Source organism: Phoca vitulina, unplaced genomic scaffold (genome assembly GCF_004348235.1).
Source record: "Phoca vitulina isolate PV1807 unplaced genomic scaffold, GSC_HSeal_1.0 scaffold8, whole genome shotgun sequence".
Taxonomy (NCBI): Eukaryota; Metazoa; Chordata; class Mammalia; order Carnivora; family Phocidae; genus Phoca; species Phoca vitulina.
In genome coordinates, this window is record NW_022589711.1 from 10,133,236 (window position 1) to 10,156,421 (window position 23,186).

General features: G+C 35.4%; 1 protein-coding gene across 6 annotated transcripts in view; it reads right to left on the bottom strand.

Moving 5' to 3' along the window:
* Nucleotides 1-23,186, bottom strand: part of ROBO1 (roundabout guidance receptor 1) — a 1,119,036-nt gene that overhangs the window by 565,241 nt on the left and 530,609 nt on the right. The window lies entirely within an intron of this gene.

A 23,186-nucleotide genomic window follows, 5' to 3' on the forward strand; every position in this document is an offset into this window, starting at 1 on the left:
TTGACATCTAGCTAGTACTAGAAGGATGAGGAGGATTTTATGCAGCTGTAGAAAAGGGAAGGAAAAGGTGGGGTGAAAGGAAGGTCATTCCTGCAAAATGAATCTCTTTCTCTCTCTCTCTCTCTCTCTCTCTCTCACACACACACACACACACACACACATAAAATAAAGGACGTGGAAACAAAGGAATGAGTGGTTAGAAATAAAGAATGTTACCTGCAGGAGGTCATACAGAGTTCCTTCCCAGACTTAAAGTAATCACAACACTTATCCAATTTTTAGTTATATGGATTATAAAGAGCAAATGCAGAGGGAAGTGTCCTAAGATGCACAACACAAATGAATGCGTTTCAGCCTTATAGGAGAAAAGTTTGGGATTTCCTACTAATAACTTGCTTTTAACTTGTTCTTTATAGTTTTAAACTAGTGCCTTTGGGATCATCCATTGGCAACACTCAGGGCAATTTATTAGTTTCTACAGGTTAACTCTTCTTGTTTTAAGAATACTGAATATGCAACATGTGATATCCAGATCTAGGAAATATTTCAGTCTATTTCTCACATTTTAATGCTTTAGATAGGGCTTTTCTCTCTCTGAGTTTGAGTTAATTAGATAATGCCATGCTTTTAAATATCCTTATTTTGATGTCTTGTTTTTCAGTGGTGTGACTATGTACCTTAATTAAATTGTGTCTCTTTTCCATATTTCCATATGATAAGCTAGTAACTATATACTTATCTTTCTCATAGAGATGTTAAGATAATCATGAAGAATGGGAATGGATGAATGAATGAATGATTGAATGAATGAAGTAATCTTGAGTGGCCTGTAAGAAATCCAGGCATGAATTCAGGTTGTTGTCAATTTCTCTTGCTGATTAGGTGTAAAGCACTAGAATATTTAAACATCCCCTAAGGTTGATAATATGTAGTTTATTATTTTAAGGTCTTTTTACTGAACAGAAGACTCAAGACACTTCTAAGGACAGAAATGGCTAAACTAGCCACTTAAAACCAGTTGCAATTTTAACCAGTATGTGTGCAGTGATGTTTGGGAAAATTGACTCCTACTCCTTAATAATGATGAGGTGGTTCAAAGTATAATTTCACAAATTATCTCCTTCAGATACATGTATTACTTCATCTTCCTCAGTGATTTGGCCATGATTTTATTTCAGTTTGAGTGGTGTAATCTTTGATGTATATTTGGATCAAGAGTTGTATACTTTTAAAACCTAATTACCATTTAAATAATTTTTTGTCATTTTTCTCAGATGCCAAAGTAGTTAAAATAATATTTCCATGATATACACATTTTAGGATGTGGCTATAATCTAATGACACATTTTCTTTGTGGCTTGAGGATTCAACTGAAGTGTTTTATTGTCACAGTTGTTACAAATTTTAGTTAAAACTCAGCTACTTGTTTTACTTACATAAACTTTTTATGTCAAAAGGAAAAGAGATTTTGTCCATTTGTGCATAAAATGAGAATGACTGAAGTAAAATGTTCTATATTTCTTTCAACTCTAAGAATGTTTTACTAAATGTGAATGGTTATCCTATTGTAGAGATGGGGCAGAATGGAAGTATAGAGTGAACACAAATACAAAGGAGAGAGAAAAACTAAGGACTGTCAATGCAGTAACTGCAGGAAGACAAAAAGCAGAGCCATTTATGTGAAAGAAAGCAGGGAAATAATCACATAAAGGGTCAAGCAGGTGAAGTAAAGGAGTCAAAAGTACTGTCATGAGTGGAAACAGAAAAGGATTAGTCGTCATTTGAATTCAATGCAGTCTTGTGGTTCTTTCATGTGTGTGTTGAGGAAGATGAGGAAGGGTGAGTTGAACCCATAGGACATAGTTCTGAATTAAAGGACTGCTCTTGACATATATTACTAGGTAACAACGTGTTTATGGAAAATAGGTATTTGGTTTTGTTTTTGTTTTGGATCGAAAACAGACAGTAACATTAGAGAACTCCATCTAAGATTAAAAACATAGTTATGTATTTCTTGGTATCCGAATTTTGCTCTTATAACAAGAGTTTAGATGCATTACACATAAAAGGCATAAAAGAAGAAAGATGAAATGTTATATATTGTAATAAGAAAACACACCCTGAACAGCATCACAAAAAATGTACCAATTAAGTTGAAATTTTAAGAATGGGTCAAAGGGAGCAAAGAGTTTTCCTGAAAGAACAATGTGAGTAAAAGCACAGAACTTGAATGTGCAGCGCTTGGCCAAGGAATGGCAAGTAATTTAATGTAGCATGAAAAGTCCATTAACCACAACGTACTAAACAACTATGTTCACCATATTCTTATATGTGTAAAATAAAGAAGGAAATGCATTTTGAGAGGGTTACTTCCAAAACAGTTTAAACAAAAATTTTTGGTTTTTAAAGCTAAATCCTTAGATTTCAGGAAAATGATGCTTTGCATTTGTGAAGCACTTTTACATTCTTATTTTTTGTTAAATTATGGCCTTGTTACATAAAAGAATTTGTACGCTGAAGGTTCTAGAAAGCTGACGTTTTCTTATAAATGAATACAGCAAATTCTGGATCCCGTAGGAAATACTTTGCATTGAGTATTTGGCTGATTCCTACATTATTTGCATGGCCACAAAGGATATACATATGATATGACCGTTTAACATCAGGAAAGACATAACACATGCCTTGTGTGTTATGTCACCATCTCTGTGCTATAAGCAGTGTGTGATAGCTAAACTGAATTTAAATGGGTGAAACTGAATGTCATCATTTTGTCTGGATGGGTAACTTGCAAGTGTACATAAGGAACATGATACAAACTTTAAAGACTTATTTATTAAAAGAAAAGATAGTCTGTTTTTAGAAAATCCTTAACATTTAAAAAATAGTAACATACACAACTGTCATATATTACTGTAGCATTAATATTAATGTTAATATTGTAATACTATTATACTAACATTAATAATAAAACAATCTAATATTAAAGAAGGTGAGTCTACTACATTATGTAAAAGGTTTTACATTCCTTGCAAATACGATAATTACTGAGAAAAGTCTATTTATAATATGACTCTTGAATGAAAGAACATTAAGTATAAGAGCAATGTATTGATTAATAAAATGTATGTTTTTCTCCTAAATTTTAAAATATTAATAAGAAGAAGACTATGCTCCACAAAGAGCATGATATCTACTATTTTAATATGATGGCCTGCATGTACTGTAAAGACAGTAATACTATTAGTAGACATGTGCTCTGTTTTAACTTCTATAAGATAGATATCTAGTCACATATATATTTGAGGGAATTCTTTTGCATTTCTTCTTTTGTATTATCTTCACAATTAAACAAACAGAGATCCTATGTAACCCACCATTATTAATTATTTTATTCACTAAAACAACCTCAAGTGTTCACTCTGTCTTGTGTATCTCCAGGAATGGTGTATGTTTTAGAAGCCCAAAGAAAAGTTTAAAAAATCAAGACATTTACTTCAAATTGAACATAAAAATGGTGTAGTATTTGAGTAATCTGCAATCAAACTTTGCTGTCACTTCTGCCCCTTAATTGCATTTTCCATACTACCAATTATCTACCTAATGCTCAACCTAGTAGATATTTTCATTCTAACCTGTGTTCATGGAAGTATTTGATGCTGCTGAGCCCCTTGTCTTTCCATGATTCTATCAATGAATGGTACCATGGATTTTTCCCTTCTCTAGCCACAGCTTTTAGGTTTCTCTTTCTTGGCTCATGTTGTAAATGGCTCTTCAGTGTTCTCACCTCAGCTTTCCTCTCTCACTCCACATAGTGCTGGAACAATCTCCTATAATCCCATGGTTTTAATTATTCTCAAGGTGTTGCCCTCCGGATTTAACCCAGACCAAGTTCTTGAAATCGAAATAGACTTATCTAGTTGTCTAATGGACAGTTCTACTTGAATAATGAAGCAGGCATCTAAAATTAAACCTTTCCAAAACTGAATGCATATCTATCTTCTCAATCATCTGGTTTTTCTCATGCCTTTCAGATACCATAATGGATCCCTTTCTTTGTGCATTCCCCAAATCCAGTCAGTTATGAATTTCTGTTCTCTACCTACCAAATCTATCCTTTATTTATTCTCTCTATCCCATTCTTAATATCCTACCTCAGTACACTGTCATCATAGTCCTGTGTTATGGATTGAATGCCTGTGTCCCCTGCCAATTCCTACGTTGAAGCCCTAACCCCCAGTGTGATGATATTAGGAGGTAGGGTATTTGGGAGGTAACTAGGTTTAGATGAGGTCATGATGGTGGAGCCGCCATGGTGGGATTAGTGCCCTTGTAAAATGAGCAACAGACATCGGAGCTTCCTCTCTCTGGCATGAGAGGACACAGCAAGAAGGCCCCTGTTCTTTGCAAGCCAGAAAGCTGGCTCTCGCCAGAACTCAATCAGGCTGATGGTCTTTGGACTATGAGAAGTAAATGTCTGGAGTTTAAGCCACGCAGCCTCTGGTATTTTGTTACAGCTGCCCATACAGACTAAGACACCCTGAATTCTTAGAAAAACCATCTAACTGCTGTCTTTTTAAAGACAAAATGATATTTAAAAGTATTTAGCTGATTTCTAACTCCAATGTTTAAAATCTTAATGGTTTTCCATCACTTGTGAGAAAACTGCAAATCTTTCAGCTGGCCCTGGCCTTATCACTTGCCACCATCACCTTCACATCTTATAGTTCTGCTAGTAGAGCAGTATGGATGCACACAACAGCAAACACTTCTAGAGTGCTATGTATACCACATATTCTTTTTTTTAATTAATTATTTTAGAGAGAGAGAGAGAGAGAGAGAAAGAGAGCATGAGCAGGGGGAGAGGCAGAGGGAGAGGGAGAGAAGCAGTCTCCCCCGCTGAGCACAGAGCCCAATGCAGGGCTGCATCTTAAGACCCTGAGATCATGACCTGAGCCAAGATCAAGAGTCAGATGCTTAACCGACTGAGCCACCGAGGCACCGCACCAGATCCCAGGTATTAAATGCCAAATTCTCCTCTTGACTGGATGGTGATATTGGAAAAATTATTAGTGACTCTAGTGTCCATTTTCCTCAACTGATTTAAGGATAAGTCACAGTTCTCAGTACCTAATAAACATTCATAAATACTAGGCACTGTTGTTCTTATTATAGTAACTATCATTATTCCTTTCCATTCCCTAGCTGACTACGCTGTATAACATCTATGCAACTTCACAAATGCTGTTCCCCTTGCCAGTAATGTTTTATCTTTAAACTTCCCTCCTTTTGTCTGGCTAACTCTTATTTGCCCTTCAGGTCTCAGTTTAGATACCCCTTCTTCCATGAAACCATCGATGATTCCTTAAGTCTGGAGCAGTAGCTCTTTTAAATTAGTAGAACCCTGTGTTATTCACATTTACTCTCCTTCACTGTTTGTTTCTCCCAAGTCCCTAGTAACTAAACTTTTTTTTTTTAAGTAGAATTGCTTCTTGGTCACTGTTGGTATCTTCAGTTTTTGAACACTGCTTGAAATATAAGTACATCTGGTATTTACTTGTGACATAAATGTGGAATGTGGAATAAATGGATGACCAGGAACGATCCACTTTAGAGACTTATCTTTATAAATTCCTGCAATTGCACATGAGACCTAAAAATCATCTAATGGAATCTAGTAGAATCAGAAATGGATCTGGAACAAACACAAATTCACAGAGAAGATTAGCAATCAATCAATCAATCAATCCACTCTTTGACCTTTATATTATCACTTCCACAAGCCATCAGAGAGCATGGACAAGGGGTCCATGAACTACCAGGAAAATTCTATTAATCTACATGAGAGATCAAAAATGGAATGGAGGTCAAACTAAGCAATCAAAAAGAGGAAAGAGATAACACACAAAAAGTGACTCTATTCACACACACACACACACACACACACACAAAGATAAATGCTTTCAAAGAAGCTGTTATATTCCCCAAACACAGATACTATGATGGCCCACATACTTGCAAACTTTTAATTCAATGTTTGGTGTTTTCTTCTAGTTCCACTGATTAAACTCAATAAATTGGAGTGTGCAGTAGAGTATTTAAGAAGCATATTTTAAATGTCAAAATTTATTTTTCAGTTGCTCAAGCCTTAATTTTGGCTTCCCAAACCTCGTTCTTCATTCACAAGCTATAAAATTTCCTTTAAGACTTGTTTAATGGTAGTGTCGAAGGAGTTCACCATTTAATAGGATTGGCTGTTCTCCTAAGTACAAAGGACTTCCTTCCACCGACTCATCCAGCTGCCTGGCCCCGTTCACTTCTCATTTCCACTCTCCATTGCCTCAGTTCCTCAAGGGAAAAAAATATCTGCCTACCTCCTAGAGGTGTTGCAAGGATTAATAAATTGCAAAGCACACTGAAAAATTTGGATAAAATATACTCTGACATACTGAAGTATTACCATGACCACAAGTATCATTTCCAGATGCCGCAGCTTCAAGGACAAAGAGAGCAGGTCTGGAAATCTCATCCGAGCCTCCCACATGGAGGGTTATTGCCAGGCCAAAGAGTTACATTTTGATATTTAAATATCAGTGGTTTTATATCAAAGCCATCTTGCTGAGAGAGATTTTGTCTGGACACATAAAGCGCTCGAATTGGCACAACAAAAGGCAACAGCCTTGAATCATTAAGACTTTATAACCACAAGCAACACGATTCCCAGGAAAGAGTTTATCTCTATTAGAAATCAAAGAGAACTTCCCTTTCTCTTTAAACAGATAACTCAAAATTATAAATGGCCAGCTTCAGCCGACGGCCTCTTTATGTAGTCAAGTGGGTCACAAATGCCTTGAAACTTGAGAAGTCTCAGTGAAAGGGATATTGAATTTGGGTTAGTGCTCCCAAGTGAATCTTAGCAAGATTTTTGTCTGGAAAAATATCGATTTTAGGTGTGTGCAGACATTGTTTCAAGAAATTCATTTTTAACTCAGATATAGAAATGTATACGGTAAGTGAATATCAGTGAAAACATGGATCCCAGCACTATGTGGTCCCCTATATTTGCACTTCAGTGTGTGTATCAATACAAACTGTTGTTGCTTGGGTGTTTGTTTTATTTTTTGACCACAGGTGCAGAGAGTTGGGTCAATCATATCTCACAGGCCCTGGCACAACAGATTATTGGTAGTGTGAGATGCACCTTGTATTTAGCTCATTTTTTTTGGTATGTTTCTTTCTATCCCCACTCCCCGTGGTCATATCCCTCCCCTCACTGAGGCAGTCAACCTAATGTGTTTGATGGCTATCCGTTTATTTTAATGTGTTCTCATAAAACGTGGTGATATTATGTTCATATACTTTAACGCACAGAAATTACATTTGCTGTGGATGTTTTTCTTATTCCCTTTCACTCAGCATTATGTTTTAAAGATCTGTCCCTATTGCTGTAGGAATGTCTACTATGTTGTCTCTAACTCTCATGTAGCATTTTAACGTGGGCAGCCTCCACCCTTTCCTTGCCTATCCCCCAGTGATAGGCACCTAGTTGATCTCCAACTCCTTGTGAGCACAAATAGCACCATGAAGAACATTCCTCTATGTGTTCCATCACAGCCCGTATGAGCATTCTTCCAGGATGCGTTCTGTGGTGGGTTGTGGGCTTATCGTAGGTACGTGGACTTAATTGGATTAAAACTGCCACGGATTGCTTTTCAGGATGACTGCGTGGTTGTTCACTCCGTGAGGGAGATTTTCTACTTCCTGCTACTCCTTCCAACACTTGGCATTATCTGGCTTTCTAAACTGTGCTGATCTCATGAGTGGAAAGTGATATGCTATTGTTGTTTTAATTAGCATGCCTCTAATTCCTAATGGGTTTGAGCATATTTCATATTTGTAAGCCTTTTGGGTTTATAACACTGCAAATTGTTTTTTTATAACTTTGCCCATATGTTGCTTATGGTTCCTGCCTTTTTTTCTTGTTCTTGTTCTTTTTTTTTCCCCCAGTTTGGAAAGATTACTTTTGTATTGTAGATCTAAATCCCCTCTGGGTTTTTGACTTTCTTAGTGTGTCTTCTCACAATCTTTCATCTCTCTTAACTTTTCTCATGGGCTCCTTCCTTGAACAGAATCTTTAGGTTACAGTAATGGCTCTCAAACAGCAAATAGAATCATTAGCTTAAAGAATACAGGAAATATTGATGTTTGCAGATGACTCTTCTCTGGGACATACATGTAAGAGGGGATATATTATTTAAAGAGATAAAAAGAAGTTTGACAGATTGACAATTAGCCTAAAGATGGCTGAGAGGATGATTATTTGTCTTTTTTGGTAATAAGAAAAAAAGTTACTGCCAAATTATGCTGCTTACTGGCTAGAACATTAACTAAAATACAAAATAACTTAGTAACATATACATATATTTAACTTTATGGTGTACATCTAAAATTAGAGAATATGAAATACTTTACAAATTAAATATTTTTAGTAATTAATAAAAACTAAAATATTTCCAGAAATATTTGCAGTATGAATTCCCTTCTTTACATATTCAAAATGAAGTAAGATAGTAAAAACACACATACACACATACACTCACAATCACTGACAGTCAATAAAACATGCCATTTTGAAATTTTAAATTTATCAAACTTATGAAAATTAATGTTTTACCCCACAAAAATTCAGCATAAAAACATTATTCTTGTGCTATCCTCTTTTACCCATTAAAAAAAATATTTGGAGAACAAAACACCAGAGAAAAAAATTTTGATAAGAATAAAGAGGAAAGACAAGAATTCATGAGGAAACACAAAATTCTGTTTTTAACACTCAGTAAGCTTTCATATGACCTAAGAGTCAAGATTTCCATAAAACTAACCCCCAGATTCAGCAAGTGAATGGGCTATTAATCTGTTGCCTAAAAGGAAGGTGGGCTTTTGAGTCTACTTGCTGAAAGAACTCTCAATTAAAATTTTCATTTGCTTAGGGAGTGGTTTGATCTGTCTCTTCAAGTTATATGACTATAAATGAATATAAATCACAGGAAAGTAGGTACTTCCTTCACCAATAACTTCTGGCTCTCAATCTTATCAGGAGCCAACATGGCCCTGAAAAAACTGCCTTCAATTCATATCCTCTTCATACTTTGCCTCAAAGTCCTGCCTGCTTCTTAATTTATACATCATTGTATACATATAACAATATACTTTCAGTTTCTTAGAGTTCTCTGTTTTATGTTTCCCCAAATCCAACATAATATAAAAAGGCTTTCTCTTCTAATATTTTTCCCGTTGTCATATTCCCATGGCCGTAGATTCTAATCTGTGGAGAGTATAATGGTGAGGAGCAAATATTTTAGAATAAAGGAACCCATGTCCTCATTAGTAGTTGTAAGTCAAACTCTTACCTCATTCCTCTATTTTAAAAAAAGTTTCTGGGCTGCTGTTAACTTCCTTCCACCATTGTCTAGTTATTTCACCCGCTAAAGAATCACCTTAGACCAATTGTTCACTCGCTCTGCTCCTACAGTCTATGTATTAAGGGTAAATCTGACCCTGGCCCTGCTCAGATCAGGTGACATGAAACATTAGACTAACTCGTCCTATTATGCTAACCAGTTAGATCACACATCACACTGGTCTTATTCTGATTCTATCTTCAACCAATAGCCTTCAGGTTATCAGTTGTCTTTCTAGAAATGTCACAGGGAAAGATGATATATAATACTCAATTATGGTATCTCCTCAATATTGCCTGGCAGTTAAAGTTCTGGATAAAATTTAAAACACAGGTTGCATGTGTGTGAATGTATTTAGTTAGTTTTTAAAAATTACATTTGGGTCCAGTGAAAAAGTTGAAGACTCCATCTTGAAATAGGAAGACATCAATTTACTAACACCTGTTTGCTCCCACCAATAGGTGACTGGCCTCCACAGATGACACTTTTATCATGTTAGGATATAAATGCCAGAGATCACTGATTATGCTGAGTTTAGAGGTGAGCAAAGTAATGGAACATGCTTATTTTACCCAAAGTTTTTTTTTTTTTTTTTTTTTTACCATAACTGGCAGGAAGTTTTCTTTCTTTTCTTATGTTTTTAAATATTTATTTATTTATTTATTTATTTATTTATTTATTTATTTAAGAGAGAGTGCTTGGGCACACAAGCCAGAAGGGGAAAGGAAGAGGGAGAGAGAATCTCTCTGCTGTGTGCAGACCCCGGTGAGGGGCTCCATCTCAGAACACTGGGATAGTGACCTGAGATCATGACCTGAGCCAAAACCAAGAGTCAGTGCTCAACATGCTGCACACGAGGCGCCCCTGGCATGAAGTTTTCTAACACGGACCTATTTGCCAAAACTCTTTATGCTTCTCCATGTAAATGCTGATGGTGCACACAGGAACATTTGACTAGCTTTTCCTGCGGGAGGCAGGAAAAACTACACAGAAACACATTATGCTTCATTTGCCCTTTGAAAGACCAGAGGGAGTTAGCCAGAAAGGAGAACTTAGGGAAAATGAAAAATTTAAAGGACATGGATTGTTGGGAATTAGTGGAAAGTTAAATGTGAGTAAGGGTTTCAAAAGAAGGGGAACAATATGATTCTGAATTGTATGTTGTAGTCAGCTTAATGGGTTTATATATCAAGTTAAGGAGTCTAAACTTAATCCAATAATCAATAGGAAGAAACAGAAGACAGAAAATATCATCAAATTCACTATTATTGCACAGTATCTCAGAATCCCCATGTGAAGGAAAAAGCTGGGGGCAGCACAATCAAATATGAAGATGCTCAGAGATTGGGGTCAAAGATGCTGAGGGGCTAGATCTCAGTTTGGCAGTAGGGCTGAAAAGCATGGTCAGAGTGCAAAACCATCTCTTTGTTAGAAACAACTGTTAACAATTTATAATAACAGAATGATCAAATTTTTGAGATGAAAAGCCATTTAGAGATCATCAGGCCCAAGGTCCTCTATTTGGAATTGAGAATACCATAGTCTTAGAGGATACATGATTTGATTAGGAGATTATGGAGGTAGGACCCAAAGCCTACCAATTTCACTTATAAACTGTAAGATCTTGGATTAGATAATTAATTTTTCCATGTGCCCACTTCATCACCCACATAACATGTAGATAACAATATCTACCTTTTATCAACATATGGGAAATGCCTGATATTGGGCCTGAATAAGAGGGGACTAAGTAAATATCAACTTTCATTGTTGAATAATTACATTATTAGTCAATAGGTACATAGACGATACTCCCCGCCCCCCCCCCATTTATAGCCCTAAATTTGCTTAAACAACTACTACTCTTTCACTCTCTGGGCATGTATTTGGGTAGGGCACTATCTGCTTGAGTGGAATTTATGTGAATTATACCCAGGAGAAACCAGCAATCCCCTGGCATAGTGATTGATTCAGAGTTGAATACAAGATCCATTTTAGACCAAGTGAAGTCTACAAGACTTAATTCTGGGACACTGGGTGGTGCTATCAGGGAAATACATGTAAGAATGGGGTATAGCTGCCATTTTACCAAGATGAAATGAGAGCTTCTTTGAGAAAATAGAAGGAAATTGGGCCCTTGTATCAATGTTGAATTCAATGTAGACCCCAACCTGAAGCTAGACATAAGAATGATTTCCCAGGTATCTGGGAACTAATAAATTCACTTATGGACGATGTTAATTAAGCTTTTGTTCTCTGTTGCTTGACACTGAAAGAAGCCTAAGTAAAACAGTATCAAAAGTTAAAAAAAATTGGTAACATTTAACTTCCTCTAAGAAATAGTGAAAATAACTTTGATTCTCTAAAGGAAAAAAAAAAAGACAATGGAGATAAATTATCAGGATCTTTGTGAGTCTTTCTAGGAGGGCTGAATAAATAAATTAGTTTTTTTTTTTAAAGATTTATTTATTTATTTATTTGACAGAGAGAGACACAGCGAGAGAGGGAACACAAGCAGGGGGAGTGGGAGAGGGAGAAGCAGGCTTCCCGCGGAGCAGGGAGCCCAATGTGGGGCTTGATCCCAGGACCCTAGGATCATGACCTGAGCCGAAGGTGGACACTTAACGACTGAGCCACCCAGGCGCCCCAAATAAATTAGTTTTGAGAAAATAATTTAATTTTAACTGTTATAAAACTACTTTAGAGATAATTCCATTAGCTGCATATTAAAGAATACTCGATTCATAAAATATGTTACAATCTGAAGTCATAAGAAATCAAGCAGTTATATTTCTCAAAATGACAAGAGCTCAATTTACAAAAACATATAAAGGTTTCAAGTACATTAATGTAAACTGCATTTGCATGGTGATATTCAGTAAGATTGAACTGGAGTCACTTTAAACTTTACACTATTGCATTACATATAAATCTCATTTAAAGCAAATGAACTACAAGGAAAAATTCAAATTTGCTGTAAGTATAGAATCCTGAGCCAGAGGATGGGAGGTGGGGAAAACATTGAGTAAATAGCTAATTTAATTAGAAGAAATAAGCTGTTTTTCTTACACAGTTGAAAAGGAAAAAAAATCTCATTTTTGGGAAAATCATTAGTAAAAGAGCTTTTGTAGTCTCATAAAACAGTGCTGCTTATTATTTGTCAGCCTCTTTTGAAGGAGGCCAGTCATGGGCAGACAATCTATAAATTCTTCTAAGAATTTGGACTGATTGGACTGGAGTAAGGTGCACTGCCTCATTTGGATGATTCAGATTCTGTCCTCAAAAAATCTGGAGTTTTGATAAGGAGAAGCCAAGTCAGTCAGATGACATGGAATGCTTAGTTTTCAGGTTGAATCGAGTCCAGTCTGGTGTTAGACACATGAAAAGCCAATGCCACTTCTCTATTTTTTGATAAATCATATTTACTTGAGCTAGCTGAATTGTTCTGTGTTCCTTGCAATTAGAAAATCCATGACTTAGCCTTTCTAAAGAATCCACATAACTTCTTTTATATGAAGATTCATATAGATTGAATTCTTGATCTTTAAAACTGAAAAAAAAAATTGACTTATTTACATACTTAATTTTTAGTGTATAAATCATTAGAAATCAGATATAATTAGATGTACATATGGCTTTCAAAGGCTTAAATATACCTTGAGACATCATCAACTAATTAGATAAGTCACCCACTATTCCCTTAATGATTCAAGAGAAAAAATATCTGACATATATATGTGTATACACACACACACACACACACACACACACACACATTAGGGACAAACAGTAAAAGAAATTCTCCAACAGAAAGCTTATCTGTACAAAATTAAACTGTCTTAATGTCAGATAGTAGATAACTCATCTAAGATCTCCAGGCTCAAATCAAGCAATCTTTTAAAAATCGGAATGTGGTTATGCACAATACTTAGAAGAGTTTTTCAAGCTTCTGATAACTGCCTGTGCTATCCCTCAGCCTTCTTCTTTCTACTGTATATAACTTCAAATTGTGGGCATAGTTTAAAACTAAGTCACCTGTCCTCCCCACTCTTAAGTTTTATTTTGATTTCTTGCCTTGCTTGGCACCGACAGGCAGATTCCATCTTGCCCTCCTCCAATGCTTCCCTCCATCCCTTTCATTCTTGCAAAAATTGCTGATTAAATGCTTACTGTGCCACAGTGTATATACGGACACAATGGTGAACAAGCTGTGGGAACTGCTATCAGTAGCCTGTTTCGCAGTCAGATAAACAAAAAGGTATATTCCATACGGTTGGATAAGTTTAAACATAAAAACATCTGTGGCTCACTGGAAGAACACTTAAGTCCGGAGGGAGTATGAGAAGATTTTCTGCAGAAGGAGGTGAATGCTCAGCTGGACCCAAAAGAGGAAGAGAGTGGGATAGCGGAGAGATGCCTATATACAAGGGCCCAGAAACAAAAGGAAACATATAAAGAAAGCAAGGCTTTGCAAGAAAGTTAATATGGTGGTGTGGGTGGGGGTGCAGTTGTAGAGGCTCTGTTGTTGGTTAGGGGTGAGGTCAGAGATGTGAGAGATGACATGTGAGAGTCAAGCCAGAGCCAGCTCTCGAAGGATTTGGTGAACCTTGCAAAGAAGTTTCTGCTATGCTTAGAAGGCAAGGAGACATCACCAAAGGGTTTCAAGCAAAGAAGTCATAACAAAGTCCACTCACTCTCTGATTATGTAGGGAGGGATGGTTTCAACTTGCCACAGTCTCTTATAAATTGCTCTTTTAAGGTACCCTGTATCTATAGGTCTTCAAGCCTTCCTGAGTAATGTAGTTGAAGAAGTACAATTTTCACAGACATAATTTCATTGAAGCAGTCATCTTTACATGAGAAAAGGAAGACTCAGAGGTTATATAAAATATACAGCATAGAAACCACCAAGTCATGAAGGATAGGAGTGAAAGGACAACCTTCTAACCCTAGATGAGAATTAATTAAATTAAGATTTTTTTTCAAGGCTTGGTATCTGAAAAACAAAAATGAACTATCAATGATTTTTATTAGCTCAAAATACTGTATTAGATGATTTATGCACTATAACTGGAAAGGAATTATAGTTATATATGTAACTATTGGTTTGTAAAGATATAAGAAGATACAGGAGGCAGTGGGTCTAAATCAGGCATCTTAATTTTATTTTTATTTTTGGTTACTGTGATCTCACATAAAAAATTTTAAATACACTATCTCTGGAATTAAATTGTGCTTTCCTATTTATAGAGTAAGCATATAACCAGGTGTTGTATGTAGCAATGAATCACTAAATTCTATAACCGAAACTAATATTACATTGTTAACTGGAATTTAAATAAAAAGTTGGAGAAAAAAAAGCAAGCATATAATATCAACACAGAAAACAATGTATCAAGCTCTGTTTTACTGCAGAATTTTTATAAGAAAGACACATTGAGTATCATGATTAATTATAAAAAATATAGGAAAAAGACATTTTGTTAAAGGAGGTAGCACTTCATTTTAACATTAATAATTAAAGCCCTTTTTGTTTTTGTTATGCTTTGTGTAAAAGGAATGTGTTTTTTTTTTGCTATTTCTGAAAAATAAGAGAACATCAATCAAGGTGTAACCGTCAAGTGGTACTGGAGGACCATATCGGTATTTTGTGTGGCTGTTAGTTTTCAATGTTCTAGACTTGATTTTCAGACTTAAATAATACATTTGTAGCATATGTGGTTTACTAGGTAGAATATAATTATATTCTTTATAATATAATGAAAATCATTTTATATTTAAAAGAAATAGAATTTAAACCATATGTTCTATGAAGGGAACAACAATCAAAACTTCCTTTTTTTCTGCTCAGAGTTGTGAGATGACCCAGCCTTCCTTCAGTGTATAGAACGGTAACTGTGAGCTTGACCAGCAGAGTGGGTAACTTGAGACATTTTCTCTGGGATTCTATTAAGAAGGAAAACATTGTTTCCTTTGTAGACACGATCCGGCTATTAGCAGCTCTCTGAAGGAGGAACGCCTGTGGGGCAGAGGTGCCAACTGAGGAAATGAGATGGAAAGACACTTTTGAAAAATAACTTTCCCAAAGGCCTTTTGAATTGCTTCGGAAAGCTCCAGAGCTATTCAGCTTGGTTCTGGATCAATATCAGCTGCTTCCTTTTCTTGCTTGACTGATCAAAAGCACAAAATGTTTCCCATCTCCTTCCTCTATGTCTCATTCATGTTTTCACTCATGCAAAAGTACCATTCTATGCATGTTTTAAGCAGATATCTGACGATACAGGCTAGAGTTAAGGAGCCATTTGGAAAATGCTTTTCTGCAAACCTGCAATAAACTGATTCATTCTTTTTGAGAATTATTATGAATATTTAAACTGTCAAATATGAAAAATATCTTTTTTTAAGATTTTATTTATTTGAGAGAGAGAGCAAGAGAGCAAGAGCGAAGCAAGAGAGAGAGAGAGAGAGCATGAGCAGGGGTAGGGCAGAGGGAGGAGCAGACTCCCCAATAAGTGGAGACCCCAATGTGGGACTTGATCCCAGGACTCTGGGATCATGACCTGAGCCAAAGACTGATGCTTAACCCACTGAGCCACCCAGGTGCCCCAAATATGAAAAATATCTTAAAATGTGGTGCAGAGAATGATGGTGGTTGCAGGTACAGGAGGTTTTTGGAAATATTGTGTGTATATCATAATATGCAGGAAAATAAAAACCTAGTAATATTATCTATAAGAGAGTACTAGCAAATTGATAAAAGGTGAATGCTACGAGTGTTAGTAAATATTACCCAGGGGATTCAAATGGTTTCTAATTAAATTTGAATTATATATAAAAATTAATACTTAAAACATCCCACCTCTCTAAAAAGTCATGCTTGAAGAAGACATTGTCCATAGGTGTTCAAAGTCATTTGCAGAGGAATCATGGTGATGGGTTTATTCCTCATGAGGTTTAGGGAGACATCTGTCTTTACCTGGTTAAGGATGATCCTGAAACTCGCCATGTTTACGTTGATAATTGGACTACTCTGTGCTTCACTTCATGCTCAGTAGCCGCAAGTAGCTTAGCCTTCATTTTGGGTTTCTCCACATCCCACATCCTCCTTTCTTTAAGTAACCTAAACCTACCTCAGAGCTCCTGTGTGTGTGTGTGTGTGTGCACACTAGTGTGTGTGTGCGCGTGTGTGTACGTGAATGTGTGTGTGTATGTTAACATCCCCGTTATATCTAAGCCATTTTACTGTGATTCACTTCAAATTCATTTGGGAAGAAAGTGGGATATAAAAACAAATAAACCAGTCTAAACAAATAGAAGTTTCACAATACCTTTTTGCAGCATTTCAAAGTCCAGGTTCAAGTGTACTTCAGTGCTTCTGTAAGTCTTTAAAATATTAAACTTTGTGCATGTGTGTTACAAAATTCAGTGCTGAAAAAAAGCAGGCTGCGGAAGTACTATGACCAACATGTTTTATTCCAGTAAAACTAAATAGGCCTAGTTTAAACAGGTTTATTATATTCAATTTTCCCTAGTAAATCTAAGCCTATCTCGAAATTCACAACTAGCCTATCCTATGTATGCCAAGTTAAGACATAACAAATTTGAACTCACTTTTATGTTAGAAAATAAAGTTTTAAACTTGCAACACATAAAAATCCAAATGTAAAGTTTCGCTGGTTTCCTACCTGTGCTCTTGTGTAACTGAACCAGAACTAATTAGCTCACCTTGTACCTGTCTTGCAGAGTATTATTTTTGCTTTTATATTTTATTTTATTTTACAAATACATTGGAAAGAAATATACATATAGAAATATATATGTGTATATATGGATATATTATATTAATTATATTATACCATAGTGTGTCTTCATCAGTTCCACAATTTTTTTCTGTGGTTTCTTCCTTTTTTTTTTTTAAGATTTTATTTATTTATTTGTCACAGAGAGAGAGAGAGAGGAGAGCACAAGCAGGGAGAGGGGCAGAGGGAGAAGCAGGCTCACCGCTGAGCAAGGAGCGCAATGTAGGGCTCGATCCCAGGACCCTGAGATCATGACCTGAGCCGAAGGCAGACGATTAACTGACTGAGCCACCTAGGCATCCCTTTTCTGTGGTTTCTTAGGGATGTTTTTCCCCCTCAACTTTTCCAACTAATAATAGTAAGAACTACCACTTGTTCAGGGCTTATTATGTGTTAGGAACTGTGCTAAACAGTTTTTTCATATGTCATATTTTCAATAACATGAAAAAATTGTGCGGTTGACATTAAATTCACTTTGGATGAATAGCCTGAAGTTTGGAATACTTTCACAACTTCCCCAAGATCACACTATTCTGTGGGAGAACATGGATCCAGCTCTTGATGATGAACTCATTCTGGGTCTACCTCTGAGTACAGAGTTGGGGCACTTTTCTTCCTTGAGGTCTGGCTACCAATAGTTCTCATCTTGTTAAATCCTGAAAAGATAATGATTCCTTAAAGATATATGTTAAAGCTAAATTCAGGATCAAACCAGATTATATCATGACAGGTTTCTGCTGTGGCTGGGTTCTAGGTTCAGGTATTTTCAATTCACCAACATGTATGCAATAACAGTAATAAAGAAAATAAATAAATAAAAGGCAAGTAGGAGTAAGAATTCCCAATCTGGGAAAACTTCTCCTTTTCACTTCTCAATAGCCAAGGTTAGGCCCTATAACATAATGGTAAAAATGTGGAATGTGGATTCGTTTGGGTTGGACTCTCCTCCTTCACTGTGTGACTTTGGTCAAGTTCCTTAACCTCCTTATGTCAATCTGGACAATGGGAAAAATGAAATGACTGACCCTATAAAATTGGAGGGAGAATCCAATGTGCTAATGCATATATTCAGTACACTGCCTGACATACAGTAATTGCTCAATAAATGTTAACTTTGGGAAAAGAAAAAAAAATGAAGGAGGTGGTTTATATATGCTAGGATGCACTAAGGTCCAATCCTAGTGCTTTTATTTTGATTGCAGTTTCTGTTAGTAGTGGCTATATAATTATTTTTGCAGTTTTGTAGAATAGTATTTACTTTTAATATTAATAGTCTCTTCCCTCCCATAACTGCCCTGAGCCCCTGCCTCTACAATGAAAGTCGTGTGGTTTATGCATGCTGGATAAATTTCCTGTTCCTCCAACACAGCAATCTTTGAACAGCTATGCCTCAAATCCCATATCTTAGAAAGTGATGATAGTACCTGTAAAAAGCCTTGTCAAATAAATACACATTCCCTCTCCTAAAATGCATGTGTATCTTCCTTCCTGCAGGCCTACGCAGGTGACAACCTGTAGGTGCATCACTGGATGCTAATGAATCAGGGCAAAACCACAGGATCCATGAGCAATCCATGAGTCCTGGTTGGCAAAAGGATATATTAGCTCTGCAGGTCATGTGCTCTCATGCCTAAAACAGCAATAAGTCTCCATATTAAATCAATTCTCTTTCATTATGTGTAGAAACAGATCATGTGCAAACAGTTTCCTTTTTGCTGATTCTCATTTCCTACCTGTAGGGGAATATAGATCTGGAACATCCTTTTCTCTCCCTATACTGCTCATTTGCTAAGGACACACCCCATATGAAAGCAGACATCATAAAAGAATTGGGGAAAGCACTTTGTACTACATCTTTCCTCTCTGCCCCACCCCCAACAAACAATTTATATGTAAATACAGAGCTAAGGCAGACACTAACTTGCCTAAATTAAATGACAGTCAGTCTCTGAGGACCAGCGAACATTCTCCAGGACACCAAAGATGATGGTCTTTTCCCTCAAATGCCTGACAGGACAAAGGACTGTTTGCATAATAGACATAAAGTCTCAGTCCAGCCATTTACATACAGAGAAATTAAAGTCTGATTGGAGAGCATGTGTGCATGATCACTGTATGGACAGAAGATTTTCATTCTTCCTTCCTGTTTTGGCACCACTTATTAAAATATCTCCCCCCTTGGACAGCTCAATTTGCATTAATTCCATAACTTAACTGTCATATATGGCAGACATTAATAATTTTTATATCTTTATTTATGCCATATAGCCACATATAAGAACATTATGTTGAAGAAATGAAATCCTCATGTTTTTTAAGAGAAAAACTACTATTTTGGATGTTAAAGGAAAAATAAAACCCATACTATATATCACTAGAAATTCAGAGAAAAGTATTTTGTGCCAGCGCATACCCTTAGAATATAATTAATAATTTAATTTTTTGCTGATGTTCTCCTTCCCTATATCTTTTCAAGCAGAGAGCATTACAAATCCTCTGTGAGGTGTTTGTTAATTTTATGTTTTTTTTTTTTTTATTAATGAAATAAGCATTGATAATGAAAGACCATAATATGAACTCTTTTTAAAGATTTCCTCAAATAGATTTTTAAGGCAACTTGTATTTTAAAGCCTTAGACAACTTATTCTAGAAAGCTAATTAGAAAGCTAATTACCAGAATGGAAATGATTCATAATCTGTCTGGGGGCAACTCAGGTCACAGATATGCTTCAAGGCCAGAAACAGGGACATCTTTCAAGTTTTAAAAAAATTTCTAATTCTATGCTTAATATTCACTTATAGTAATATGATTTATGCATACATGATTTATTCTTGATGTCCATAAAAATTCTAGGTGACTTTTCATGTGTTTTGTTTAAAGAAGTGATATTGAACGTCTAAAGTGAAATTAAACACATTATCTTACCTATTGGTTCTAATGGTGAGGAATGTTACATAGAATTTTTCAAACTTATTTGACCAAAGAATCCCCCCAATCAATTATCTCCAAAGAGTAATATTTTATAGAATTCATTACTATATACACATCATAAATGGGAACTTTGCATTCATTTTACCAAGGGATATCACTTTTTAAAAAAAAATCTCACTAAGGCTCTCTTTTCATGAAGTAACTGTGTTCAAAATAATTATTCACTACTTTAATATTAAGTTAGAAAGAAAAAAAAACAGATTTAAAAGCAACTCCCCATTATATTCAGCTGGAATAAGATGAAAAATATGGCGACATTTTAGGATTTTAAGCAACCATATTTCCCTTTCTGAAAGAGGGCCACTGTTAGAAACCCACCTCAGAGATGAAAAAGATAGTGGAAAGAAAATTTCAAAGGGAGCTGTATGTAATAGTCTCTCCCAGTATTTTTTTTTGAGAAATCATTAAAATAAGTCAATGCTAACCACATTAACCAGTAATAATCACAAATTTTAGCTAATAAATTATTAATGTAATGTAGACCATTTGTCAGCAGAAAACACTTTATCCAATCTTCTCATTCTCTTCATTACCACTCTGAATAGTCTGATTAACTGTCAGTTACATACATAATTCTTGTTACAGTTTGTTTATTGCTTTTTAGCAACCCAGTAATCCTAGTGGATGAAAATATTTTTCATTTGTCACAGTGACACGTGCTATGAAGTGAAAATATGAACAGCTGCAAGATCCCCTAAGCTTATACAAGATAAAATATATTTTTTAAAGATTCCACCTGATTTTTTAAAACTTTCTATTTAACTAAAATTAACTACAGGATTAGACTTTGGTTTCAGATATGCTTTATTTTAAGAGGACCTACAATTTCAGAAAAAAATTCAGCAGTCTTTGACTGTCATACCTCAAACTTGACATTTTAACAAATTCCTTCTAAGGAACTTATCCTTTGACACATTCTTAGATTAGCTTTGCCTAACTCATGGTTCTTAAAGAGTTCTTCATTATTCTTTGTTTAGCCCAGCACAGGCCCTATTTTCATCAGCTTCTTCTGGACTGCCGTCTTGGGTGGTAGATTACATTGCTTTACCCTTAGAATGCTTCTGCATTTGTACATTCTTGCTTGAGCCATGGATCATCATTATAGAAGTAGCCACATGGATAAAACATCAGTATATAAAGTCTATTTAAAAAGAGAGGGTTTGAAGGGGGGAAGGGCAGGAGATCTTGTTTTCATTTGTGCTGAGAAATTTAGAGTTTAAAACAAATGTTTCTAAAATCAATCAATCTACTATTTTAGGTTTTGTGTAGTTATGTATTTAAAGAAAAGCTATTTGCATAAATATTTTATTAAGTAATCATAGTGGGATTTCAAATAAAATCAACTCTAATTAATGGTAAACAATTTATGGTTCTGTTGGTAGCAAGGTATGCCTTGGCATTAATAAAAACTCATTTAAATTCTGAACTAGAAAAATTCTTATTATACAGAAGATAGAGTTACAAACTTCCCTGGAGATGGGAAATAGCAGGAAACCTCCTTTTTTATAAGATTATATAAACAAAGGAAAGTAGTACAAGCAGAAAAAAATGCTCATTAGATACTGAAATCTTCTACAATTTAAGTTTCATTCTGTGAAATTTTCCCAAATGGCTATAAACTGGCATTCAGCATCTTGCATATGGTTCCCAAATATGTTTATTTGTTCTGCATGATGAGCGATACAATCCAGTATTTACAAATTGGGAAATTTTAAATATAAATCTTATTTACTATTGTCCTTTGAGAAATCTGAAGTTCTGTCAACAATGGGCTGGAATTCCCATCTGGAAAGAATTGGCTTTAGGAAGCATATGCTCCCTAAAACATCTCACCACTTATGTTCTTACATCCAGAACAACATGTACAGTACCTGCCTGGATCTTGTAGGTATCTGTGTTTGAAAGTGTTTACTCTTTGTGCCAACCATAATAAATAAATTCTCTAGGATAGAGTCCAAAATGTATCTTTCTTATACTGAATTCTATTTTATTATAAAGAGAGACATGATAAATTTATAGCATATGATTAAATATCCATGTTCTAACATGATTGCAAATAAATTGTTTACAAGAGTATTCCAGAAAATCAGGATAAAACTAACTACACTGTATTAGCTGTTAAGTGTTATAATGAATGGGTTTTCTAAACAATAATCTTTATATTTTCAGAATGTAACAGACAAGGGACTCCATCTTGAAGTGGTATTGTCTTGATTTTAACAGAATATTACTGAGGGGCACCTGGCTGGCTCAGTCAGTAGAGCATGTGACTCAATCTCAGGGTTGTGAGTTCAAGCCCCATATTGGCATGGAGCCTAAAATTAAATTAAATTAAAATTTTTTAAAAAATTAAAAATGAATGAATAAATGAATATTCTTGACCAGTACAGTCTTACCCAGATATTCCTATGGATTTGTCAGTGAAAGGGCCCAAATCCATTTCATTTGATGCTATAGTTATCAAGAACAAGATAAGTAAAGGGCTGTTTGTCATGATAGACCAAGAATTGTCCAATTGTACAGGATATTTATATAGAATAATGTCTAATTTTCCCAAATACAAATTAACCCAACATATAATCCATAAACTATGATTATTTAGCAAGTTTTCTGAAAATACATTTTTTTCAAAACGTTGGTTGCTGCCACTCTGGCCATTTATTTTTCCCTCATCCAGTAGTCTCTCTACATTTTTTCAGTTGGTGATGTTAAGCACTAATTTCTGTGTAGCCAAACAGGTAGGCTTGGATTCAGTTCAGAAATGGTTATTAAGTAACTTGTATCAGCACCTAATTGTAGCTTCGTAGAAAATGCCTTGGGGGTGAAAAGACCTGAGTCTCATTCTTTTTCTTTTTAATTTTATTATGTTATGTTAGTCACCATACAATACATCATTAGTTTTTGATGTGGTGATCCATGATCCATTGTTTTCGT